The 23184-nt window shown below is 39.8% G+C and overlaps 1 long non-coding RNA gene across 1 annotated transcript in view; it reads right to left on the bottom strand.

The window, feature by feature from the left end:
• Positions 1-13089: 13089 nt before the first annotated feature.
• Positions 13090-23184, bottom strand: part of LOC115099396 — a 287823-nt gene continuing 277728 nt past the window's right edge. Inside the window, exon 3 of the long non-coding RNA XR_003858766.1 lies at positions 13090-15237. This is a non-coding gene — a long non-coding RNA (uncharacterized LOC115099396). The remainder of the gene's footprint in view (positions 15238-23184) is intronic.

The raw sequence follows: 23184 nt of genomic DNA, 5'->3' as shown, positions 1-23184 counted from the left end.
AATAAGAAAAGTCTTTCCTCAAAAATCTACATTTTGTTTTGAAGGTTTAATAAACGTGAATAAAGGTGAGCCAGTAGATGTGGTGTATTTAGATTTTCAGAAGGCATTTGATAAGGTTGCCCATCTGAGGCTTCTAAGAAATTTAAAATTCCATGGGCTAGGAGACAATGCCCTTTTCTGGATTGCAAACTGGTTAAAAGACAGGAAACAGAGAGTAGGATTAAATGGTCAGTTTTCTCTGTTGAGAAACATAAGCAGTGGAGTGCCTCAGCGTTCTGTACTTGGACTGGTGCTATTTAATATATTTATTTATTTTATTTTATTTATTTAAAAGTATTTGTATAATGTGTTTACAAACAAAGTTTAATCAAAACGGTTTACATAACTAAATGAAACAAACGTAAATAAAAAATTAAAAATTAAAAAAATGTAAAATTATAAAAAGCATAAAGTTACAAAAAATGGTCAATAGAAAATAAAAAAGTATCTAAAATAATAATTAGTTTACATAAGGCAAATCAATATATAATAATGTTGCGCCATTTTATTAGCAAGCATGGGAGAAGAGAGGATATGTTATTTAGTAAGTGATATATGAAATGCAGATTGAAACAGATGTGTTTTTAAAGATTTTTTGAAATGTTTAGAGTTGGATATGGATCTTAAAGAGTCCGGTAGTGCGTTCCATAAGACAGGACCAATGACTGAAAGTGCTCTTTTTCTGGTGATGTCAAGACGTACCTGTCGTGGTGATGGGATATCTAAAAGGTTTTTGTCCAGTAATCTTAAATGCCTACCAGGTTTGTATATTCATATTGGGGCAGATTTTAAAAGGGTTACGTGCGTAATCCTTTAAAACCTGTTCCTGCGTGTGCCAAGCCTATTTTGCATAGGCCCAGTGACACGCGCAAGCCTCGGGACACGCGTATGTCCCGGGGCTTTTAAAAAGGGGTGGGAAGGGGGCGGGGGCATGGGCAGGGTACCGGTCGAGGGGCGGGACAGAGGCCTCCAGCACAGCGGCCATGCCGGGGGATTGCATGCCGACAGCTGGCCGGCAGGCATAAAGAACAAAATAAAGGTAGGAGGGGATTTAGGTAGGGCTGGGGGGCGGGTTAGATAGGGGAAGGGAGGAGAAGATGGGGGGGAGCAGAAGGAAATTTCCCTCCGAAGCCGCTCCGATTTCGGAGCAGACTTGGAGGGAACGGGGAAAGCCATCAGGGCTCCCCTAGGGCTCAGCACGTGCACGTGCATGTTATAAAATCGGACTTAGATTTGTGCGCGCCGGGTTACGCACACAAATCTACGCCCATGCGTAGCTTTTAATATCTGCCCCATTATGAACTGGATCTGGAAAGGGATACAATGAGTGAGTTGATCAAATTTGCAGAAAACACAAAATTATTCACAGAGTTAAATCACAAGTGAATAGTGATAAATTGCAGGAAGACCTTGTGAGATTGGAAGACTGGGAATCCAAATAGCAGATGTAATTTAATGTGGACAAGTGCAAGGTGATGCATTTAGGGAACAATAATCCATGCTGTAGTTACCCAATGTTAGGCTTTATATTAGGAGTTTACCATCCAAGAAAAAGATCTAGACACCTTAATGGATAATACCGTGACCTCATCAGCTCAGAGTGTTGCAGCAGTCAACAAAGCAAACAGAATGTTAGGAATTATTACAAATGGAATGGTGAATAAAACAGAGAATGTCATTTAGCCTCTGTATCGCTCCATAGAGAGACCGTACCCTGAGTACTTTGTGCAATTCATGTAACCGCAACTCAAAAAAGATTTATTTGTACTGGGAAAGGTAAAAAGAAGGGTGACCATAATGATGAAGGGGATGGAACGGCTCCACTATGAGGAAAGGCTGAAGATGTAGGGTTATTCAGCTTGGAGAAATGACAGCTCAGGGAGGATATTTTAGTGGTCTATAAGATCATGAAAGGACATAAATGGGTAAATGTGAATCAATTATTTACTCTTTCAGATAATACAAGGATTAGGGGGTATGCCATGAAGTTAGCAATAATTAGCATATTTAAAACAAATCGGAGAAAATCCTTTTTTACTCAATACACAGTTAAGCTCTGGAATTCATTGCCAGTGGATGTGGTTAAGGCAGTTAACAGTGTAGCTAGATTTAAAAAAAGATTTGGACACATTTCTGCAGGAGAAGTCCATAAACTGCTATTAATCAAGTTGACTTTGGGAATAGCCGCCATAGCTTATTGCCAGCATTAATAGCATGGGATCTGTTTAATATTTGGGTACTTGACAGGTGCTTGTGACCTGGATCGTTCACTGTTGGAAACAAGATCCTGGGCTTGATGAGCCCATGGTCTGACCCAGTATGGCAACTTCCTTTGTTTTTATGTTCTTATGACTTTGGATTAATTTAGTAAAGGTTACTATTTGTTTGTAAGTATTAGAATTGTGAGTTTGCAAAAGTCACATACTTGATCTGAAAGGGTAGAGTACTGATTCCTGGGAAAGTTGTTAGTTTGTTCCCAGACACCATCTTTCACTTTTTCTATATATAGAAAACAACTCCCCTTACCCCAGGTAGGAGGAAAACATGAAAATAAGAGTCAATTATTTAGAATAACATACATTTAGCCCTGATTTTAGTGACTGACTAATTTTTGTGTCATTGCTAGTCATTCATAAACTAGCATGTCACCTAGTTATCAATTTAAAAACTTTGGGCCCAATATTGAGTGCTGGCCAGTTAAGGAATTTAAATGTAAACAATCATGAGATAAAACTCGATCGCTGATGTAAAATACTTTTGTACTGTTTATGCAATTTTAAGCTTAAAATTGCATAAACAGTACAAAAGTATTTTACATCAGCGATCGAGTTTTATCTCATGATTGTTTACATTTAGAGTTTTAATCGCTGAAGCAGTGGTGTATAGTATTGATATTTTCTGGTTTGTCACAGTTAAGGAATTTAGCCAGATTTGACTTACCAGCTAAGTTACAAGGGATATGCAGCAGCATCGCTATAAGTAGCGCCATTCCAATCACTCCACTGCTGTTGGAATCATTTTTTGCTATTTTGGCTGAGTATGTGTTTGGAGGCTGAGCCATGTGGATTCAGAGTTCTCACCCAGACACAGACTAGTTTGAAAGCTACAGGCCAATCTCTGAGCAAACTCGTATTTACTGTTTTGCACTGTGTAAAGCTTACGAACAGGCAAGAGTCTGTTTATTTTAGTTATTTCAGTAGGTCTATGATGAGAAAGCAGCAATTAACTTATTAAAGCCTGAGAGTGAAGACCACCACAGCTGTGTCTGAAATTGATAAGAACTCAGAGGGAGGGAACATCACTGATTTTCCCAAGCATTAAGTGTATAAGGAGAAACAACAGAGAGAGGGAGAAGGAGAGCATGCTTCCAGATGTGATAGCACAGGCTGATCCTTTGGAAATATGTAAGCTTTTTATATATATGTAGCAATTTTTATTATCTACCATTACTTCTTCTGTATGATCTGATTTTATTTGTTCTATTCTCCTATTGCTTAATAAACTTACTTTTGTAAGTACCTGGAACCGTGATATATGGAATCAAAGTTTGTGTGTGGCTATTTGTGTATGGAATAAGCTCCAAGATTCTAGCCCCCAGGTATAACCTTAGTAATTGTGTATGTTTACATTGGGTATGACCCCGAGGTAGTCCTGCATGCACACAGATGATAAACCCATCAGGTAGACTCCAGTGTAGACCTCAGTGATATTAGACCCCCAGGTCAGAGTCCCTGGGCAAAATGCCAGTGTGCATGGTCTGAATCCAGAATAACTGCCCGCCCACAAATTGACTTGTTAAAAAAGGGCTCCAGGGGTGAACTGAGAAACTATAGACCGGTGACCCTGACTTCAGTGCTGGAAAAATTAGTGGAAACTATTCTAAAGATCAAAATCACAGAGCATATAGAAGACATGGTTTAATGGAACACAGTCAGCATGGATTTTCCCAAGGGAAGTCTTGCCTTACAAGTCTGCTTCATTTTTTTTAAGAGGTTAATAAATATGTGGATAAAGGTGAACCAGTAGATGCAGTGTATTTGGATTTTCGGAAGGCATTTGACAAAGGCATTTGACAAATTCTCGCTGACAGTCTTCTAAGAAAACTAAAAAGTCATGGGATAGGAGGCAATGTCCTTTCATGGATTACAAACTGGTTAAAAGATAGGAAACAGAGAGTAGGAATAAATGGTCAATTTTCACAGTGGAAAAGTTGAACACTGGAGAGCTTCAGGGATCTGTACTTGGACCGGTGCTTTTCAATATATTTATAAATGATCTGGAAAGGAATATGACAATGTTAGTACGCATTAAGTCCCGTTAGTTCGCGCTACCTAGTTTTCTAATTTCAGAGTTAATGTGCCCTAGTAGGACATAGGGACCACTAACTGGTTGTTAGCGCCTGAAACTAGAAAACTAGGTAGTGCACACTAATGGGAGTTAATGCACATGAACATGAAGTTATTGTGCACCAATCCCTGTTACTGAGCACTAACTCTGAAATGAGGGAAACACGAAATAACTACCTCCCGAATCATTATAAAAATGAAATTTGACAGTAAACATGAAGTTAGTGCTCTCTATCACCATTAGTGTGCACTAAGCCTGTAAATAAGAAAACTATAGTTAGTGAGCACTAATGGGACTATCTACACGTTAGTGTGCACAAAGTACCGTTAGTTTGCACTAACACAAATTACGAAATTCCACAAAATGTTGTCAATTTTTATTTTTGTTTCGGGGCACTCCCAAAACACGACAAAATAGACAATTTCATTGCCATTGTCTATTTCATTTAAAACAAATGCACATCCCTATTAGGAGCTAACATCCAGGAAAAAGATCTAGGCGTCATAGTGGTCAATACATTGAAATTGTCGGCTCAGTGTGCTGTGGCAGTCAAAAAAGGAAACAATGTTAGAAATTATTAGGAAGGGAATGGTGAATAAAATGGAAAATGTCATAATGCCTCTGTATCGCTCCATGGTGAGACCACACCTTCAGTGCTGTGTACAGTTCTGGTTGTCGCATCTCAAAGATATAGTTGTAGTAGAGAAGGTATAGAGAAGGGCGACCAAAATGATAAAGGGGATGGAATGGCTCCCCTATGAGGAAAGGCTAAAGAGGTTAGGGTTGTTCAGCTTGAAGAAGAGACAGCTGAGGGCGGATATGATAAAAGTCTATAAAATCATGAGATGTCTAGAATGGGTAAATGTGAATCAGTTACTTGCTCTTTTGGATATTAGAAGGACTAAGGGGCACTCCATGAAGTTAGCAAGTAGCTCATTTAAAACTAATCAGAGAAAATTATTTTTCTCTCAACGCACAGTTAAGCTCTGGAATTTGTTACCAGAGGATGTGGTAAGGGCACTTAGTATAAATGGGTTTAAAAAAGGTTTGGATAAGTTCTTGGAGGAGAAGTCCATTAACTGATACTAATCAAGTTGACTTAGAAAATAGCCACTGCTTTTACTGTTATAATTAGCATGGGATTTACTTAATGATTTGGGTACTTGCAACCTGGCTTGTCCATTGTTGGAAACAGGATGCTGGGCTTGATGATCTTTTAGTCTGACCCAGTATGGCAACTTCTTATGTTCTTATATTCTGAAAGATAACTGCCTACATTTAAAAGACACCAAATAAATAATATAAAAACCCTTACATTGAGAGACATACTTATTACTTAATCAGCTTTTTAAACTGATGCAAATAGAAGTCCAGCAGCGAGTTAGGACTATCCAACATGTATGATTATCTGCCAGTTGGTGAGAGGTTGTATGCATGCATCTGGTGCAAAGAGCTTCTGCTACTCAGATAATCAGTCCAATCTCTGTAGATCAGGGTGGCAAACCTAGAGAAGCTGAGAAAGATAGAGAACATAGTAAAGCAATCCCAAATCCAATTAAGTAGACCTTGTTCTACTTTGGAGAAGCACGATCTCCTGGCAAGAGACCATTTATTTATTCTTTTTTTGGATTTCTTTCTTTATTATTTTTTTATGCCGACATTCGGTCTGAGATATCACATCGGTTTACATTTAGGTACTGTAGGTACCATCACCTTGATGTAGCAGGAAGTGATCCTATAGTTAGGACCTGCCCTCCACGTGCTGCTTTATCCTCTCATATTAAGGATATGTCTCCAGGAGGGAAGGTTTCAGATGGCTGTTATTATGAGTGATTCGATCATTAGGAATGTAGATAGCTGGGTGGATGATGGGCATGAGGATCACTTGGTTACTTGCCTGCCCCATGCGAAGGTAGAAGACCTCACGCACCACCTAAATAAGATTTTTAGAGTGCAGACCTTACACAAGACCTTTACCACCTGTGCATCAGTTCATCATTTAGGGAGGATTTTTTGATATTAAAAGATTTCCTGGCCAATTTTAATGACATCTCTGTTTTGTTGCTGCCCCCTGTTAGCAACTAATATAGAGAGTCATACTGTGAATTATCTAGGGGCATAGGTACATAGTAAGTTGCCTAATGACCACTTGAATGGGTAAAAACAGGGGGGAGGGGCACTCATACTTTCTTAAGCTACGGCAGCCTTGCACATTTGGAGGGATGGCTTGCAGGACAAATGAGTAGTTTTGTGGTGTGACAATGTGCCAGCTGTAGATATTATTAACTGTTCTTCACCACCTGCCCCTTGGTTTCTGAGCTCCTGCATTAATTCATTGTATACTTCTTGTGTAGTAACATAATGGTGTGAGGAAAACATGTGCCAGGCTCCTGCAACAAAATTGCTGATTATCTCTCTCATGTAAATCTTTGACCCTCACTGATCAATTGTAATTGGATGCAGAGGAATATACGTTTTATAAATAATTAATAAGTAAATAAAATAAATACATAAATTGCAAGTGGCTCCTGTTCAGAAGGCTGGCTCCTTGGGTGCACCTAAGGTCTTTCAAAACCAGACAGCATGCAAACTGCTATAGTGATCCATCAATCCAGAGCTCTTACATCAAAGGGTACAACCGATATACTGCATTCTTCTTAAACCATGCCTGGAGGGGCAGACTCATACCCGAGTGTCTGATTATTGATTAAATCTTGTAGGCCTAGCAAATATGTCTGCCCAGAAACATGGTGTGCATGCAGCTAGAAGGTCTGGCATTCTTTACTTGAGTGCAAGGTGACAGAGATGTGATAAACAACATCATAGTCAAAAAGATTATGATAGGTTGAGCCCTTTTGACAGGCCCAATTGCTGACTCACACCGGTCACTCATGCATGAGCAGCGGTGTCTTCTTTGCCAAATTTTGTCCAGCTTGGCCTCCTCCATGTTCAAGGCCATGCTATTTCAAAGAGCTCTCTCCCTAACATTCTTCAGCATTCTGCAGTTTAGCAAATTTGTAGCTGCCATGAGTAAGGCGCCCAAGAACTCTGGGTTAATAGCTCCTAACATTACACTATCAAATAGCAAGATGCTCCTACATATATGGTAGTTGTAAACTGATCAGTCAATTTGAAGACAGATGGTTTCCTTTAATGCAGTTCCCGATCTGGTTACTTGCCCCATTTAAATTGCCTTGACCCACAAGGTCTTGAAACTGCCAGGTGAGTGGCATTTTCTTTTTCACAAAGACTTGTCCCCAGTGAGCAAATTTCACTTTTCAGTGAATTTCAAGCACACACTGGAGGCGGCCGGTGTTCAGTATGCACGCTATGGCACATATTCATTCTTCATCTGTGCTGCCTCCAATGCAGCTACTTCTGGCCTGCAAAGGATGGCAATACAGTGTATAAACAGATGGCACTCAGCAGCATATATCAGACAAGGTGATATGTCCCCTATATTAGTTCCTCATTGATGGTTCACATTTTCTAATGTTCATGCATTCTTCCCTGCAGGTGTCAGCCAACAATGATGGATGCATTGGTTTGTTGAGCACTCTTTCATTGCTCATGCACAGCAGTTGGCTATTCAGGCAGTTTGGACCAGGACTTGAACCAGGTAGCAAAATAGTGGATGGTATTTTGAAATGGACAAGGGAGTATGTACTGGAATCAGCTCCAGCCCCTCCTGCAGTTCTGAGGCTTGGCCAAGGTGAACCTAGACTACCTCATCATCCACCTGTTGGGGAGTAACAACTTTGAAAAGCTACAGTATTTGTGGCTGGTGAACTACATCAGAGACAATCTGTGCAGATTGGCCTGATACTTGTATCTGCTGATTTGAAATCATCACTCATTGCCAACTTATCAACTGCAAAATATGGAAGACTAGAGGCCTCACTAACATGAATAGGAAAGATGATAAGACTGCCAGACTTTGGGGAGGCATATATGTTTGCTACAGCTGGGCAACAGTATCATGCCCTGATTTATTCAGGCTGGATGGGTTATACCTCTCTACACTGGTCAGGACTTGTTTTTGCCGGCCTTCAGAGAATGGAAATAAAATTTGAGGGACCACCACAGCCAGTAGGTTAGGAGTTCATCTATGATTGGCTTCCCTTCCTATGAGGGAATGGATCCATCAGGGGTGCCTCCTTATGGTGGAGTGCTTGAGCTTAGTTCTGTGGGAGCAAGATACGGGTCAGGATGGCTCAAGAGATAAAGGTATGTCTTGGTTTGTAGTCTTAGTCCAATAGACTAGATCCAGAAGAGTGGTAACAAATAGGTCTGACAGATAGGGCCAAGAAAGCAAACACAGATCGTACTTTACAAATGATGGGAAGGGGCCAGGTGTCTTGCTGTGTAAGGCGGCCTTCCTGATGTGACCACACTTCTTGAGTATTGCAGAGCCAAAGACCTATCTGATCAGAGACAGGCTTTGGCATACCACTGGGTAGTAGCCACTTGGGGGGCCCGGGGACGACTCCTTGTGAACCAGGAGGAACAAAGGCTACAAATGGGCTCAAGTACCTAAATTAGATTTCATTGTTAGGGATCTAAAATTAATGGCTGCAGCCAAATTCATCCCATACAATTGGTCTGTATTGTTCATTGTTTATTATCTGCAAGGAGAGGGTGGCTTGGGACCAAATGTATCATGGTTGATCCAGTTAATGGGTGGCCGTTGTGCTAGAGTACACAGTTCCTGCCAGCAAAAGGCTGCCACCTGGGACTTAACCCCTGTTCATGGTACCTAACTATGGGGGAAAGGGGGGTAAGACTTATTGTGTACATTGCCATTGCATGGTGCATTAGCACCAACAGTAAGGTCTGGCTAAAGGGCCCTTTGGATTCTCTATCTTATAATATATTTTGTGGGTTGCTGCTAGTTATTTGTGAAGTATATAAATATAGAAAATATAGACTGTAAACTATCCTAAGTCTTATTGTAAAGTATAATAAACATAATCAACAATAAAAAGATTAACAAGGCATAGAAGGCTGTCAAATTATTATATCCTGAAGTGAGGTTTGGATATGTATAACAGTGCATTGAGACTCAGGAAAATGAAGGCAAGCTGACTCAATGGTTGGAAAAAGTTTGTAAAATCATAATGTCAGAGGTCTCCTGTTGGGGTAAAATTTTGCCCACAGTTCTAGCGAGGTCCTGAATGTTCTCTGATAGCCCATAATTTGGTTTCAGAGTAAAGAATTCTAGCTTAAAGCTGGCCCAATGGCTCAATGGCAGTGCTGTCATGCAGGCAAACTGGATTGATTTCTGAGTCTGGCTTCTATTCCACAAGCCAGGCAGGTTTGGGAATGCTGCACAGGCTGCTTTCAGAATTCCAAGAGGGATACAATCTCAGCATTTCTTTATGCACTGTGTCCAGACTCAGTATATAAACTGTATCAGGTGCCAAAAGGAGCTACTGTTTGTGGCTCCCATCTAAAGTATTGTCCCTGGATGAGCTAAAAAGAAAGGGGAGGGTTAAAATGGGAGGAGCCTCAATGTAGTTGTGAATGAAGTCTCATCACATCTCAGGCCCAGCAAGGGGCCAGTTCTGTTTGAGCTGGAAGCCCAACGAAGCAGGAATAAACTACTGGGGAAAAAAATAAGAAAAAAGTATTCATCCTGATCCATATCCTGATTCATTATGAAAGCATTCTAGTTATAGAATTAAGTTGCTCCATGAACTCACTTAAGCCTATTAAAAAAGACCTACATGCCCAAGTTATAAATGCTGCTTTCTAGCTGTTATCATTTGAGAAGTTTTTGAGATGTAGCTGAAGGCCACAGAAGGCTATCTGTAATTTATTTGGTTAACACAGAGTACATATCATAATGGGAGGGTCAGCTTGGGCAGGATCCCTGACTGGCCTGTAAAACGTGTGTCAGGCCCAGCCTCATGCAGCTGGTGGTGTGCTAGACCTTGTGGTGGGGGAGCAGGGGAAAGAAGGGGGTGATGCAAGGTGTCTGGTTTTCCATTGTAGTTTGATTCAAAGAATTGGCTATGCTGCTGATGCTAATTGGTTTGCTCCTGCAAAGGAGCAAGATATTTAGGAGGCAGGGAGTTTAGTTTTGGGCACGTTCAGTCATTACCACGTTTTGGCTGTGGAAACAGGCTGCATCCCTATTACCTGTTCTCTATTTTGGTATTGTTCTGGTCACAGCTATGTTGGAGGATGCAGGTTACCTGAGCTTGGTTAATTTTACTGGGTCGCACTGACTAACCAGTTGGGTTGGTTGGAGGGTCAGCAACAGAAATATTGATTTCATGGTAAGAGACTTGGTGCAGTTACTTGTGAGGTGGCTCCTTACTGGGCTGGGGCAGTGGATACATATTGAGGTAGCGTGGTGCTGTTGGTGGCCTGCAGGAAAAGGAGCCTGGGAATAGTGCATTCTGCTAGAGCATGGTGGTTGACCACTGGGTCTGTTGGTTTGGTTTGTTATGAGCTTGGGTATTATTGTTATTGGTTTTTATTATTTTATCAGACGCCTTGTTTGTATTATTTTATCAGTATTTATTTTATCAGACGCCTTGTTTTAATGTAACGCCTTAGCCGCGATTGTTCTGTTATAATGGAAACCAATATGATTTTTTTTCAAGAATGTCGGTATATAAGAATTCTAAATAAGTAAATAAATAAATAAATACATAAATACATAAATAAAGCTGCAGGATTGTTGATCCCAAGTTTGTGCGTCTGTATGTTATTGTGTCAGAGGTGCTTTATAAGGAGGGTAGTTGAAGGAGATGCTGGGGTCCTGGCTGCCCATGTTATGTGGCAAGCCATCAAAAATAAAAAGCAATAGCAGCAACATTTGTAACAGTTTCTTCAATTTATTCTGCCACCAGACCAGCTACAGCAAGTCACTTCAACGTCTTCTGGAGTGATCCGATGCAAAGGAATGGATGAAGAGGCATGCTTGGGTAAGACTGATTCAGCAAGTTTTTTGTCTGGTTTACCAAACCAGCTCTAATTTATTTCTTATGCATTTATAAATTTTCTTAACTTGTACATATTTATCTAGCTCACAAATACAATTATTTGTAAAAAATGTTTTTGTTTAATATCATATTATAGATTTGCAATATCTCAGACTTTTCAAATCATTAAATAAAGGACAGGTAGTTAGATTTCTTGTGACCCACACTGCTCTTCCATGAAACTTTTGACTTGAATGGATATCTTACAACATTTACATGTGATGCCAATATCTGGCTCGCAAGTTTCTCTTTTACAGGCTTGTGGGTTTACTTGAATTTTGGTGATCCAGCTTAGATTTAATCAAAGCTACAACTGTACAGAGGCAGTTGCGACTCAAGTCCAATGTGGCTTGAATTAATCTGATCCAATTCACCCATCCCTGAAAAATACTCAATAATCTTAACTAATTGGAGTGAAGTTTGCATGTTTTATACATCAGTGAGGAGGCAAGGCTAGGCCTAGAGTAATTTATTGTAGAAAGGAAAGAAATGCACAAATTTAAGGCAGAGTGACCATCAGATCTCCTATGCCCGCGATAACACCATAACACATGCGATAAGTAATGCATTGTGAGATGCGTATGCAAATTTTTAAAATTTAGTCAGAAGTGAGAAGTTTGGCCGGAGTTTATGAAAATGAGGAGTGTTTAATGTTGTGTGCAATAGCGTAACGCATGCTATCACACGATTTAATGCAGAAATAACTGCACCTATCAAGCTAGGTCGAGAGTAAAATGTACAAATCTCATCTTTGTGTACCTGTCATCACTCCAAATCACATAAAATCTTCACTAACGTCTATTGTGCTGTTCGTACCTCTTACTGTGCATGTAAAACTGCCCCCCAAAACCTAGGTCACCACCAAAACCTCTGCCTGAATTACTAGTTGCCCCTCTTACAGTGTATAAATATTTTACTTATATGAGAGCCTTAAAAAGAGCCTGTCTGTCTGTCTGTCTCTGTCTCATTTTCTCTCTCTCAAGCCTCTCTGGCATCTGGAAAATTACCCTAAACAAGCCCCTTTTTTTTTATCGCAGGCATTATTCTTGAGAAATTAATAGCAAAATGATGAATGTATCAATGTAACTCTCAATTTGCAATGCATGGGAAGGAGCATGAATGAGGGAATGAAGAGTTGATTAACATCTAGTTGCCAAGTATCTATGTCAGTAATTTGTGGTGTCTGGTTAACTAATTTCTATCACATCATCACCCTAGGATGCAAAAGTAAGAGTAATGAATCAGATGAAACAACTAACTGTAGTTATTTTGCCTTAAACAAAGAAAAAGATAAAACCACATGAAGCACACAGATTTTGATAGGGTAAGAGCCAAAACTAAACACCTTACAAAAACCTAAAAGCAGAATCTCTTTATAATTTTGTTGTTCAATAACCTCTATAAATAATCATGCAGTTTTGTTTTTTTTTGTTATATCTTAAAATAATTTAAAAAAAATGTCATTTCAGATCAAAATATTAAAAGGTCCTTACCAGTCAAATTCCTCTCATCTGTCTATAGTCAAAGTGTATATCACACTTATGGGGAAAAGAAAGATGTCCATAAAATGTTCTAATATTCTTTTGGTGATGTAATGGGTCAGGGAACAAAAGGCTCAGTTACAAAAGGATTTTTCTTTATTTTTATAACTTAGCTGTGCCAACACAAAAGCAAATACTGTAAAGCAACAAAAATGTTGTAATATCTTTTAATTCTTTTTGCTTACTAAATAAGGCTACTACAATCCCTTTAGTGTAAATTGAAAAAGAAAAACAACCAAAGAACATTGGTGGAGGTAGGGTTTCTAGTAGCCAGATGAGTTTACCACCATTTATTGCATGACATTTTTAACCAGATATTGGTAATTAAAAGTGAAACCAGTCCATTCCACTTTTCAAGTGTCTGGGCTTTAATTATGACACTGGTCAAAAACCATAAGACTAAAAAAGAAAGTTTAAAAAATAAATTTGCCTTACGTAACAACTGTGTTTTTTCCCTTATTATTTAAATGCATATTTTAATACAATCAACAATGTTTTGGAACAAGCCTTAAGCACACGTTCTTCACTGTGTCTTTGCTCTATAATATGGTTGCTAGATTGAATATTCACACTCTTGTGTTATTTAGTAAGGGTAAACTAGCAAAATTGTAAATGGTAATTAGAATACTAGGTAGTATACCAAAAGGGAATCTTGAGAGACTGTTAAAACTGAATGACACTGGCCAGGAAGACAAAAGCTTAGTCTTGTGATCTAATCATACCACTGTGTATTATACTGCACTGTAGGTAGGATGATACAGTAGCAAGAAATTTCCTTTATTTCTGTATGCTCTACATTCTATTCTTTGTTTTTCTCTTTGTTTTCTCATAATGTAAGGGAAACGATTTTTTTTTTTCGAGGTAAAACAGAACCTGGTACAAGGAATTGGCTGCAAAACAAATTTTGTAGGCTGTAGAAGGGGGCAAAGATTTTAAAAAAGATCTCGACATGAAAAACAATAATTAAAATATTTTACACTCTGCTTTTACCAGTACATAAAGACAAAAAACTGCCTTCCAACAGTGCAATGGTTGAATGCATTTATGTAATATAAACAACATTATTCTTTGCTTTTTCTACAGAGTCCTCTCTGTTCATGCTTTACATCCAGAATGTCCCAATGGAAGAAAGCAAACTACACCAGTCACTTCAGAGACAACTGAAGTAATAAAACACAACTTAACTCTGAGCCATGATCATAGACTGGCAGAGTTGCCACGTTAATTGTTAAATAGGATTTTCTACAAATATACAACATATAAAAACTGTTAAATATATAACTTTAGGCTTTTCAAAATACAATTAATGATCTCTTTCAAACAAGTGTTACTTTGTTGTCTTTAATTTGCTTTCTGGTGCTAAATGGTTCGGATGAGACATACTGTAGGCCACAGATGACCAGACATGCTCTTTTGCAAATACTGTATTATTCAACTATCAAAAATGAAACTGTAGAAGAGGCATGTTTTACTGGTTAAAACGAAAAATGATTTTTAGTACGAGAAAGTCAATCTAAGTACAGAGGAATAAACATGACATTTTGACAGTCTGCATGTTTCTTAAGTTTCTGTTGTTGTTGTTGATGATTCTTTTAGTATAAGCTCTAGCTTTCTCTCAGTGCTCCATTAGGATTTTTAGATGTGGCTTTCAAGTGCAGTTTTTTATATCAGCTTTTACTGCAGTGCTCCTTAAACACTTTTCCCTGGGCAGCAATGTTACAGCTTGGTGACAGCTCAATTCATGTCTTCTCTGGAAACCCTTATATTTTCTAACTCCCAATAACTTTGTTTAATAATAAGGTTATGTCCTTTTTCAATATAGATTTTGTTCTTTGGTCTATTGTATATTCCGAATGTTTAAGAAAATAAAAGCAATTCGGATAGTCTAGGGCACAAGAAGAGATTCTCTTTTGCAAGTCAGTATCCTCCTGTAGAGAAAACAGTCTTCTTCTAAGGCTGATTGGGATGAATACTCTTCAGCAGGGTAATATCTTCAGATAAAACAAGAAGTCAACTTCAAGTCCAGCAGTAGTGTATAACGTGGATGAAACGTTAGCCATGAACTGTATTGCTAATGCCCAAGCATATCTCTCAGATCTATATTCCTTAGTCCAATGCTCCATAGTATGGTAGAACAGAATTTAGCTCATAGTTTAGAGGAATTACGCTGTCTTTTATGAGATACAGAGAAACATACAATTGAGTTGACGACGTACAGATGATGATCAACAGCAGTGAATCTTGACCATGGTAAGCAGCTCACACAGAGCCAATACCGCTTCTACGAGGATTCTCTGTTGCTGCATTTGTCAGGAGACCTGTGAAGCAATCAAAACAAATGAGTCAATATCTTGTTCTACAATCTTTCTTTTCTGTGCAATGTTTTAAATATATTGGGATTTCTAAAGAGCAATTTAGTGAAATAGGGGACAATTTTTTATACAACAGGGGTGGGGAACCTCTGGTCCTTGGGGGCCAGACACCAGTCACATTTTCAGAATATTCCTGATGAATACATAGGGGTAGATTTTAAAAGAAGCGCGATCAGCCTACTTTTGCTTGCGCATCAGACTCAAGCAAAAGTACGCTGGATTTTAGTAGATATGCGCGGAGCCGCGCGTATCCACTAAAATCCTGGATCGGCACGCGCAAGGCTATCGATTTTGTATAGCCTGCGCGTTCCCTCCAAGGCCGCTCCGAAATCGGAGCGGCCTTGGAGGGAACTTTCCTTTGCCCTCCCCTCACCTTCCCCTCCCTTCCCCTACCTAACCCACCCGCCCGGCCCTGTCTACACCCCCCGCTTACCTTTGTCGGGGGATTTACGCCTCCCGGAGGGAGACGTAAATCCCCGCGCGCCAGCGGGCCTGCTGCGCGCCGGGCCGCGACCTGTGGGCGGGTACGGAGGGCGCGGCCACGCCCCCGGGCCGTAGCCACGCCCCGTACCCGCCCCCAAAACGCTGCCGACACGCCCCCGGAACGCCGCGACGACCGGGCCCGCCCCCCGACATGCCCCCGACACGCCCCCCTCCGAGAACCCCGGGACTTACGCGAGTCCCGGGGCTCTGCGCGCGCCGGGAGGCCTATGTAAAATAGGCTTCCCGGCGCGCAGGGCCCTGCTCGCCTAAATCCGCCCGGTTTTGGGCGGATTTAGGCGAGCAGGGCTCTGAAAATCTACCCCATATTAGATAAATTTATATACATTGGAGGTAGTGCAAGCAAATTTTTCCCAAGGGATATCCTGGAAACCTGACTGATATATGGTGGCTCTTGAGGATTGGAGTTCCTTATTCCTGCTATATAATAAACATTTCTTCAAAGGAATGATATGTAGACAAACTGTCTTGAAGCATTATTAAAAGTAAACATCACAATTTTATTAATTAAGTATTAATGTTCAATGGGATGAGCGTGGAATGAACTCAGGAGCAATCTGAGGAAATATTTCTTTACAGAAAGGATGGTGGCTGCATGGAACAGCCTCCCTGTGGAGGGGATGGACAGTATCTGATTTCATGAATGCATGGGATATAAACTAGGGATCTCTAAGAATTGTAAGCTGAATTAGTTGGTGCTAATTGGCAGACTAGACAGGTCATATGTCTTTTTCTGCCATCACGTTTCTATGTTTTTAATAATATTTTTTTAGAGTGGTGTTGTTGCTATAAAAATATACTATAGCTATACTCTTCTCCCTCCTTATTAAGAATCAATCTTAGGAGGTAATTTTCTAACTATCGCATGCAATAGCTAGATAGGGGCAGAGTCGGGGTGGAGTCGGGACCGGAAGAGGAGGAGTCGGGTGGCGTCGGGGCGGACGTGGTGGTAACTTCGCTGGCGGCGATAAGGTAAGACCCGTTATCGCTGCTAGTAGCGCGCCCAATAGCACCACCATTCACGGTGACACTATTGGTGCCAAAGCCGCCAGCGATAACACCGCAGTGGTGCGATCACTGCCAGCTTTCACAGGTCCACCCCCCACTTCGTCCCCCCCGCCTCCCATTACCGCAGGATTCAGAAATCCATGCGCCATTAGAAAATCCAGGCCTTAGTCTGCAATGTTTAGAAATATCAGAGTATCATGAGCTATAAAAAGAAATATACATTTGTTTTAGAACATTCCTTTTACACACTGATTAAAATAGAATTACAATAAGCATTTATTTATTTCTTAAACCAGCAATGATCACACAAAGGGTCATATGTACTAAGCATTTTCCCATAAATACAAAGGGCCTGATTCATCTAAATCTTTTTCACATAGACATAGAATAGGAGATAAGCCTTTCTGAATTGGGCCCAGAATTGAAGAAATTTTTTCAGTAAACTGAGCCTAAAAGTTTTTGCCACATCTCATTTCTAACCAGTCTTGTATTTATAGCATGGTTTCAGCTCATTAATTTAATTGGTAGTGTTCCCTAGCGATGTTGATACCTTCAAAAATTAATCAAGCCAAGTTTTCTTGGCATCCCCTAAAAAGATGATTTTGATGAGATAGAGAAGAAACATGCAATATCAACTTTGTACATTGTTAATAAATACATGCTAGAGGAGAAATGAAGAAGAAAGGAAATGAAAGAAAATTAAAAGTGTGAATATGTACATACATCAAAAGATGATGAAAAATGATTGAAAAGACAACCAATAAAACTGCAGGAGACCAACCATTGTACTGCAAGGAAAAAAAATATTAATGTTGCATATAGATTAGATCTATTATACCCAAAGAAAATGTGAACATACACAATACAATGATATTACACTATAAAAAGAAAAAATAAAGGACAATTTTTGTTGTTGTTGTTGGTATGTGCTCATACCTAACATAGGCACCTTTTTTCTAGCAGAGGCTAAAACAGCAGCAAGGTCCGGAAGAAGGGGTATTTTTTGTCTCACCATTCCTCTGCAGCATTACCTGCTGCTGCAAACAATGGCACTGCTTTATAGCTGGCAGGAAACGGTGATCCTTTTTTTTTTTTTTCTTATTACTTCAGGGGTCCTGTATACCCGATTGTAACTGGACTTGGCCGTTGCTGCTCCTTTTTTCTTTCAATGCTGTTTTGTCCAGAACACCTGATCAAGCAAGTGGTTCTCTCCTCCTCCCCTCCGAGCTGCACTCAATTACAAAACAAACATCTGGTCAGCCAAGCCCCTGTACCACTGCCTTGCTGAAACTTTCTTCTGGCTTTCCCCCTCAGCAGTAAAGAGGCTTAGGCTGCAGTTTCTGCAAGGCCTTGGAAATGATGAAGATGCTCTGTGGCCGGAGGAGGAACTAAGTCGCCTCGGAGGTGAGATGAGAAGAGAGGGGATGTACTGTCAACTGGCTGGGGAGCGGGGAAATTATATAGGAATCAGGGAGGAGATGGGAGATCATGCTAGGGTTGAGATGGGGAGGGGGAAAGAATGCTTTAATCAGAGAAAGGTGCATAGAGTGCTCTGATCAGGGAAGAAGAGGACAAAGGAGAGTCCTGGGGTAGGAGGGGGAGAGTGCTGGGAGAAGGAGGAGAATACTCTGAGTCAGGGAAAGGCGGAGAAAATAAATACTGGGATCAAGGAAAAGGAAGTAGTTAGAATTCAAGCTGGGGAGGGGAGTTCATTCCCTATCCCCCTTCTAGTCTAGTGCCCACCCATGTTAGTCTGGGCCCTGTCTGAGAACTGGCACCTTTCTATTAAAATACCCCAAAACTAATATTTAAGCATTTGCAGTCCAGTATTCAAAATGGCATTTAGCCAACCTTGTGCTACCATTGAATATCTGGCTACGGTCAACGGGTGCCACTTAACCACCTAAGTGGCTTAGCCAGCTAAGTTTTTAGCCGGGCAAGTCAGGGATGAGGAATGGGCAGATTAGGGAGCAGTCAAATTGGCTGGATAAGTTAACCAGTTAACTGGAAATTCAGGGTTAGCTGGTGGATTTATCCAGTCAACTCTGGTCAGGCCAAATGGCTATTGTAAAATTGGCTGGTTAAACATAACTGGCTTACTTTAAGGTGGCCCAGTAAATTCAGTGGCATGGCTGCGCTGCTGGATACACAGCACTTGATAGCCGGCTAACCAGCAGAGCTGTGTGGCAGTTGAATATGTACCTCTATAGATTCCATTTTAAAAAGTTTCTACTGTTCCTAGGGGAACTTCCTTTTGAAAATAAGATCTTTTTCTCTTTTCACATTGAGCTAGTGCAAATATTTATATTTAAATGGTTTGAGTACTTTCAGAAATGCTATATAAACTGTGACAAGAAGACACGTTCACTAATCTGACAGAAATCAGTAGCAATAAATTAAAAAGCCTGTATTGTGTGAGCAGTATGCAAAATCCACATCTGTATCTGTTCTTTGGAGAGGCAAGTAAAACAAGAAAACCTTCTCTGTAATCTGTTAAAGGAATTTGCAAAATATAGATCTTGATTTACTAAGCTTTTTTTTTTTTTATTGTCCTCATAGACACAGAATGAGAAAAAGCTTCAGTAAATTAAGTTCACAATATCTATCTTTTTTCTGTTTGTAAAAGCCATAAAAATTTCACTGTCACAATTTTGCAACCTTTCTTAAACATTCCCCACATCAGAAAACTAAAAGTAAAGACTATAGGCACCATATTGAGCAGGAAGTCATGCAGGTAACTTTAGCTGCTGAACATACCCAGCAGACTGCTGATTTACCCATCGTGATGTACCCACCTAAATTTATCCAGATAGCACTGAATATCTGTGCTATCTGGATAAATTTAGGCCACATTTCTGGAATGCCCCTCCAGCCCGCCTTTGTTTTATCTGACTAAATGTTACTTGAGTCAAAACTTGTCTGAGGCAAAACTTCACCAGTTTGGTAGAGTTACTTGGCCAATTCCTTTTCAGTATTGATCTCTATGGAAACAGCTCCTCCTTTACAGTTTTGCTATCAGGATAGCTGTGCTATTACTTGGTGGGTTTGCCATGTGTTTTTCTAGGGTTCTTGGATATTAACCTTAGAACACAGGAATTACCTTTTCACATGCTTCATTGTCTCTCATCCCATAACATCAGGAACAGTTTGCATTTCTACTGAACGAGAAACCTGTTGAAAGGCAACTCCATACTCTTTTGTGTATTCTGACTTTGTTTCTGATCTCCCCTGTGCCCTATGCCTTCATCTGTCTTCTATGTCAGTGAATTATAATCCTTTCTTGTTCTTTCAGTTCAATGCAATATGTTAAACTATAGACATGTGTAGGGTAATATTCTAAGCCGTTCCGCAGATAAAACACTATTTTACTAAAGAAATAGACATTTTTAAAATTGCATACCTATATGCAAGGAAAAGTATGTGCATAGCACCACTAAACTCATATAGTAGATAAAGGCATTCTTGGCGGCAGGGTTTGGAACTATGTGCACACTTTTGAAATTTCATATATGCATTTCTAAACAGAAAATTACCCGCACAAAACATGAAGTACAACTATGTGGGGACAATTTTCTTTAGACATTTTTCAATGTGAAAATTAGTGCAAAGTCCATGGGCATAAGGTATCCACAGACATTGCAGATATGCAGTCAGTCTGAAAAGTACCCTATATACAATTTGTGATGACATTTTTATATTTATTTATTTGAATTTCCATCTGTGTCCATGGCCTCAAACTCCGATTATTTTAAACATAAATAGTAGCTTGAAGCATAGAGACCTTTCAAAGTCTATGTAAGGACCTGCAGCATCCCAACGCTTACTCTCATAAGGTTCCATAGGAGCTTGTAGCATGTAGAATTCTCGATAGGTTCTATAGAGACTTTGATAATGCAGCTCACCAAAACGTATATATCTCTTAGTAGATACGGTAGAATGCATAGGAATTAATAGTATTTTTTCACTAATAGACTGTAATAGTTTGCAATGCTAGCTAAGAGAGAACATATTTTCTATTGAAACATGCTAAACCCTGAATCATTAAGCTATTTTCTCCTTTAGAGGGACTACAATGCTATATTTTAGTGCTATATATTAGAATGCAGTATTTCAGTCTTGAAGTTTTGAATCAGCAATGATATAACAGTAACAGAAAATGACAAGAGAAGACCATTTGTCCCATCCTGTCTACCCAGTTAACCAGCCTACACTGCTGCTAGTCGCAGAAAGTGATCACCTGCAAGATTTCTTCTTATGTAAGACAGCCTTTTTCACTTCCTCTGCTGTACACCATCTTGGTAGAAAATCATACAAGATCCCTACTTCCCTCCAGCATTCACCTTTTCCATGTTTAGCTACAAAGTTCCATAATAATCTAAATAGCCAGCAATATTAGTATGGTTGTAGATGAACATAAGAAAATAAGAACATAAGAAATTGCCATGCTGGGTCAGACCAAGGGTCCATCAAGCCCAGCATCCTGTTTCCAACAGAGGCCAAACCAGGCCACAAGAACCTGGCAATTACCCAAAAACTAAGAAGATCCCATGCTACTGATGCAATTAATAGCAGTGGCTATTCCCTAAGTAAACTTGATTAATAGCAGTTAATGGACTTCTCCTCCAAGAACTTATCCAAACCTTTTTTGAACCCAGCTACACTAACTGCACTAACTACATCCTCTGGCAACACATTCCAGAGCTTTATTGTGCGTTGAGTGAAAAAGAATCTTCTCCGATTAGTCTTAAATGTGCTACTTGCTAACTTCATGGAATGCCCCCCAGTCCTTCTAGTATTCGAAAGTGTAAATAACCGATTCACATCTACTCGTTCAAGACCTCTCATGATCTTAAAGACCTCTATCATATCCCCCCTCAGCCGTCTCTTCTCCAAGCTTAACAGCCCTAATCTCTTCAGCCTTTCCTCATAGGGGAGCTGTTCCATCCTCTTTATCATTTTGGTTGCCCTTTTCTGTACCTTCTCCATCGCAACTATATCTTTTATGAGATGCAGCGACCAGAATTGTACACAGTATTCAAGGTGTGGTCTCACCATGGAGCAATACAGAGGTATTATGACATTTTCAGTTTTATTAACCATTCCCTTCCTAATAATTCCTAACATTCTGTTTGCTTTTTTGACTGCTGCAGCACACTGAGCCGATGATTTTAAAGTATTATCCACTATGATGACTAGATCTTTTTCCTGGTAGCTCCTAATATGGAACCTAACATCGTGTAACTACAGCAAGGGTTATTTTTCCCTATATGCAACACCTTGCACTTGTCCACATTAAATTTCATCTGCCATTTGGATGCCCAATCTTCCAGTCTTACAAGGTCCTCCTGTAATGTATCACAGTCTGCTTGTGATTTAACTACTCTGAATAATTTTGTATCATCTGCAAATTTGATAACCTCACTCATTGTATACCTTTCCAGCTGCCAGAGTCCTAACTGGTACAAAAAGAAGCGAACACATCACACCAATTCTGACAGCACTTCACTGGTTACCCATCAACGCACGGATTGCATACAAATCGATGACTATTATCCATAAAATCCAAAATAATGATAATCAAGGTCTTAACTCATTATACATAATCCCTCAAAAGCCTGCAAGAAACCTACGATCCAACAACTCTGGCTACCTAAACATTCCCCCTGTCAAGGATGCACATCTGGCAACCACTAGAGAAAGAGCCTTCTCAATTGCCTCACCCAAAATGTGGAATACCCTACCTAAATTCTTACAAATTCAGCTCGACCTAAAAACATTCAAAAAGGACAAAAACAATATTGTTCCGCAAGTTCCTCACTGACTTTCAACCATCTAATCATACCGACTTTCAACTGAACTCCCAATTGCTTACCCCATAATCCACCCTTTCCCCCCATCCCTTCTTCCCCTCCCCCTCTTTCCTCATATCATCTCATTCTGGACTCGATATCCATTTCGCTAATACTGTTTAATGATTCAAATGTTTCTATACTACTACCCATTTGTTAAGAATCTGTTTACCGTTCTTACTAATGCTCAGTTTCAAGATATTGTACACCTTTGTAAACCGTTATGATGGCTCAACCGAATAACGGTATATAAAACTCATCAAATAAATAAATAAATAAATATTGAAAAGCACAGGTCCAAGTAAAGATCCTTGAGGCACTCCACTGTTTACCCTTTTCCACTGAGAAAATTGACCATTTAATCCTACTCTCTGTTTCCTGTCTTTTAGCCAGTTTGTAATCCATGAATGGACATCGCCTCCTATCCCATGACTTTTTAGTTTTCTTAGAAGCCTCTCATGAGGGACTTTGTCAAATGCCTTCTGAAAATCCAAAATATCCAGCTTTCTCCTTGTCTTAGCTGCTATATCAAACC

This window comes from Rhinatrema bivittatum, chromosome 9 (genome assembly GCF_901001135.1).
Source record: "Rhinatrema bivittatum chromosome 9, aRhiBiv1.1, whole genome shotgun sequence".
Taxonomy (NCBI): domain Eukaryota; kingdom Metazoa; phylum Chordata; class Amphibia; order Gymnophiona; family Rhinatrematidae; genus Rhinatrema; species Rhinatrema bivittatum.
Note: the sequence above shows the minus strand (reverse complement) of the source record. Positions and strands in the feature narration are given on the sequence as shown.